This window comes from Thunnus maccoyii, chromosome 18 (assembly GCF_910596095.1).
Source record: "Thunnus maccoyii chromosome 18, fThuMac1.1, whole genome shotgun sequence".
Taxonomy (NCBI): domain Eukaryota; kingdom Metazoa; phylum Chordata; class Actinopteri; order Scombriformes; family Scombridae; genus Thunnus; species Thunnus maccoyii.
In genome coordinates, this window is record NC_056550.1 from 6,232,731 (window position 1) to 6,237,972 (window position 5,242).

At 37.6% G+C, this 5,242-nt stretch overlaps 1 long non-coding RNA gene across 1 annotated transcript; it reads left to right on the forward strand.

Moving 5' to 3' along the window:
- Positions 1-492: 492 nt before the first annotated feature.
- On the forward strand, positions 493-2,075 carry LOC121884610. The gene is made up of 3 exons (XR_006092386.1): positions 493-567; positions 891-976; positions 1,403-2,075. It is a non-coding gene; the product is annotated as an uncharacterized LOC121884610 (long non-coding RNA).
- The last annotated feature ends 3,167 nt before the right edge of the window (positions 2,076-5,242 follow it).

Below are 5,242 nucleotides of genomic sequence, written 5' to 3' on the forward strand. Positions count from 1 at the left end.
TTTTAGATGTTTCAGATTGACTAGTGTTAAACCTGGGGGTCTTGAATATGCACTTGATAGCAACATACATGATATTGTGCTAAAAGACTGAGGCTAAAGCTATATGAAAGACATGAAAATAAAGAAACAGTATCGTCCTTGTTTTGCAGTGTAGAGCTAGTTAGTCCTTGTATAATAATATATATATAATAGGGAAAAATGTACGATCAGATTCTTATTTCTTCCTAACATAATTCTGTTCAGCTGCTTATGTTCGTATATTCAAATAGTAACATTACAAGTGAAAGGCTTTTAGGATGAGGATTATTTGATGGGTTTGGCAACCGCAACACTATCTTGGACAGATTTAGCTGGGGTTGCTGGAGTGTAAACTTAAGAAAGTCCGAAATAGCAGGGCAGAGCTGCTAATGTTAGCTTACACTCTGATAGTAGCATCCAGGATTAGCTAATTGAGCTGAGGGGAAATACTACACAGTGAAGGTGCTGGTCTATGAAATGTGGCTGGCTTTGGGAGTAATGTAAGGAAGTAACACTCAGGTTACTACTATTGGTGGAAAGTTAAGTTAAGTATGTTAGCACACTTATCTTACACTTTTTGTCTTGTATTTTTGGTTTTGGAAAGGGTAAAAAAAAACTCTTTAAATGCTGAGTGTTGCTCTCATGGGTATTTATACTGTATATTTACACCAGGACTGCACTGTGGCTGTGAAAAACCTCTAAAAACATAATAATCTAAAGGCACTGTGTGTAAAGGACATGAAAAGATATTTCCTTGCATTTTGTTCACACTAATTAGTTTCTCTTCCCCTTGTTTAATTTTTGAAATCCTTAATGGAAAATGCCTCAAATTAAACCCCTTCATAATATATTTTCTCCTTCCTGTCCTTTAGGCTCTAAGCAACAGTCCACAGGGAAACTGGAACGGATTTGGCCACCTCCCTCCAAGAAAGACCAGATTAAATCTGAGCAGACACAGGTGATGCCTCAGATCAATTACTGTAATTGGCTTCTATCTTGTTTTCTACATTTTTCTGTAAGATCTCTGCATTTGTTTTGTGTACAACACTGGCAAGAACACCACGGTCACATCTGTTATATTGATACTAATTAAGGCAAATGCTACAGGATGGAGTATCATGAAAAAGTTTCTGTTGTTGGCTGTGAAAGCACTGATGAATAAGCCAACATAAGGTGAGATTTACCATATCAGAAAAAAAGATTCAGGTTTAATTGGATTTGAAATATATTATTAGGTCTGCGGCTGAGAAAAAGATCTTACACTTTAAAATTTCCCAAATACTATCTGTTTTACAAATGTTTGGACTTGTACAAGTGGTTCATCAAGAACAGGGCACTAATCTCCCTCTCTAAATCCTTCTCTTTTCACCGTCTTATCACACAGCAGGAGCCAAAAGTTCACAGAGCAGGAGGACAGAAGACTCCTCTGTGGCAGCGCTGGGAGTCCGGCATGATCAACAGTAAGCCGGCAAAGGAGAATAACTGATGTTGGCCACCCTGATGTCTTCAACACTACAAATAGAATATCTATGCTCTGCAATACTAGACCTGCACAAGTCCAAGAGGAGATTAATCAGTGTGACCCAAATCCTTAAAGTAGTTCCATCTTAAATGCTTTCTGGCGCCTCTAACTCTGCTTTGTACCTGTGTCAAATATTGTTTTTTGATATTTTTAAACTCTAGTTTCACTCAGCAGCTAAATAAAGCAAAAGTATCACTTCAATCATTCACGCCATTATTTTTTCTCTTATGATCTCAATCGAGTTATGTAAAATAGTTGTTTTTACACTGTTGTGGGGATTAGATGCCAAAAAACAAAACATAATAATTTGGACATTATAATGATGTCATCAGAGTTATTTTTGGCTTAGCCTTGTAGACAACAAATAGATGACAGAAAACAGAAATCCTGCATTACAAACTGGAGGTGTGGAGTTTGAAAGAAGCCAGTGTTTACCAGGCAGGGAGGAGCTAACTATCCAGTTTCGTTATGGGAAATGTAGTGGTAGAGTGTTTTTTAGGTTTTTGCCTGTGCTGGACAATAAAAATTAAGGATATCTGAGGCAATCCAGCTTCGATTTTGACCATTCTTTTTTTATTCTGTCTCTTCTGAGTCCTCCTACTGTATAGAAGTGCTGCACTATATCGCTGGAGTGCCTCTTTAACAAGTGTGATTTACCAACCTGTCTCCTAAAAATTACGTTCATATACTACTAAACTGTTTTCCCAATTACGCTGCGTTGAATGTAATCACTGCCAGGATTATGTTCACAGGTAACAAGTTTTCGAGTGAATGAAGCGCTACATTTATATATTGCTCTGAAGTCTGAGGGAGGAGGTCAGGGTGGATGGGGAATGTGCAATATATGCAGGACCCTGACACCACAGACCAGGGTTTGCATCCCAAATCCTGCATGTGGTTAGGTTTAGGCAACAAAAGCACTTTGGTTAAGGTTGGTGAAAGATCTTGGTGTGACTTAAATGTTAATAAACATATCTTCAAGTCAATGCAGACTTTTTTCTTTATTAAACCAAGACCAAGATCTTTCCCAAACCTTGACCAAGTGCTGCCAGTGCCTAAACATAACCATAAAAAGTTTAATATTGCTGTAATTTCTACTCAAATGTTTTGGTGTGGCAAAAAAGAACTAGGTACATTGTCTGTGAACATTTCACTTGAACGTTCAGTATCAACATTTTTGCCACTTGCCAAATACATTAATTAACAACATTTTCTCATTAAGTTGAGAGAAAACGTAATTCAGCCAGCATTAGGTTTCTGGCAAAACATATTTGTGGTTGCTATTTAGTTATATGTATATGAACGGGTTGGATTTACAAAAAAAAAAAAAAAAGACCCCAAAAACTCTTTCTACATATGCACTGTAGCAGTAAAATGTGTACAAATGTGTAACCATGAGACACTCTTCATTAGGGGCATATGGGCAATTTTTAATGGCTTTTTCTAATGTTGCTATTTCACCAAATAAATTGGTGAAACAATGAGAAATACATCATAACTGTTCCCCTCATTTTCCAACCCAAGAGTGGATAAATCTTGTTTTCCATGTCACAGTCTGCAGTTTGAAGTATGAAAATCTGGATTGGATGTACTGTTTCTGTGTAAAGCTTTAATTTTAGAAGTTAATTCACCTCTGAGGTCATCCAGAGGGGTTTATAGTAATTAAATTATTCTATATTCTGTCTCTTGTGGGTATATTACACATTCTCTAATCAGCCTAAAAATAATCCTGGGTCAAAACAAAACTGCCAAATGGAGGTCAGTGTACTCAAAATTTTATAATCAAAGGAGAAAGACACAAACAACTACAACGTCTTCCTCATGCTGCATGAAAAATATAATCAAAACCTCTAGAGGGCGTCAAGACCTCTAGAGGTACATCCTGTCACTGAGTCAGGAGTGGCATTGGAAAAGCCTGTTTTGATTACTGATGACTAGATTCTATCTCTTTAGGTCTATTACCTAAAAGGAAAAGGAAGTCTGTGGTAAATGAAGCCATCAGAATAACTTCAGGAAAACTTTCCCTTGTTGACCTATGATCACATCTACTGGAGAGAGTTCGGTTTCTAATCTCCATAGACAGAAGCACAGAGCTTAGCCCGTCTAAGTGCCATCTGTCAGCCCCAGTGACTCTGCCAAGGGAGGAAGGACTTTCACTCTGTCCTTCCTGGCTTGGATATCCCAATGTTAACTGGCTGCAGCTCTCAACCAACCCACGAACAGCAGGCACAGCCAAGTCCTAGGGTTCAGCTGTTATGACATTTTAAGATGGCTTCCTTAAACATCCTGAATACAGATCCATGATGCCAGATGTCAGTGTTTGCCTCAAGTTTCATATTTCTCTGGTGGAAATTTTTACAAGGTCACATAAATGTCTTACTTTATTTGAATTACTATCCTCAAATGGATATCTTTAAATCTCTACATGACTGGAGGGCTGATGCAGATGGTGTCAAGGAAGCCTGAGCAATCAGAGGCAGGCTGCTCTTTTTGCCTGTCTGTGGCATTGATCAGCACTAAGACATTTATCCCACTTCTGAATTTGAGCCTTTGATATGTGAGACATCTTCAGCACATGCGAGTATGTCCGGTTAATAGACTTGTGTGGTCTGGTGCTCTTTTATAAATTCTCCTTCAGGACCGGACGTTCTTTGAGTTGCAGTGTAGATAGTACTAGTATAGTAGAAGAGGCAGGAGGTTTGTAGTCCAGAATTGGAAATCGGACCAAATACCTACTCCAAGTCAATGGTATCTCTACAAAAGCGTTCAAAAGATTTTAATTTAAGCTTTTCCCCAGGCCTCATGTCCTTGCTGTCAACACGACACTGACATATTATTACCTTTTAAATTGACATGGAGAACCTTTTAGCTGACAGTGTCCTTTTTGCACATCCAGCAGATACATGAGAATTTATTTGAAGTGTGAACGTGTTTCTGGTCACCTGGCAAATGTTGGTCCAGTATCACTCTCCTTTTAGCTCTGTTTTAGTGTCTACCAACGACTTAAGGAAATATCTTGCTATTTAGCTGCAAAATTCTACACTATGTTCACCAGCTAGTCACTAACTATGTCTGTCTGCTGTTTGGTGCTGGGCAGTTAGCACATAGTCCTTTTGAGGAGCTTTTTTGCTGCTATGAGAGTGCTGAGACTGAATCAAAACAGGCTGGAAAACCAAACCAATGAGCCTACAGACACTTTTAAAGCTCCATAGAGCTGGGAGTAAATGTAGAGTCAGGTGATAACTAGGTCATTTCATCACTATGAGTGACTCCTTTCACATTATTCATAGTCACTTCATTGATTTCTGTTAAAATACATTAATATTAAAAATTAGGGCTGTTTTAAGTGACAGGTGAAGTTCTTGCTGTAGTAGTTTAATACAGTAATAGTGAAAGCTCACTACTTTCAATTTATTTATATTCAGCTACATACATATACAAGACTTTTCAGTGTCTATTATTATTGGTTAACTTCTTACTTATATATTTCCCTTATTCCAAAGCCTAACACGCTTGAATAGATGTATTGAGAATAAAATATATTATACTATTTTGTATTGTATATACATACACATGTGGATATGCTGTTATCATATAGGCTTTGGGTGATTTTTGACCATGGTGACAATTTTGAAAAACTACATTTGATTTTACATATCGTGACCCATAAAGCAGCTTTGCTAAATGTTATTCTTCATATAC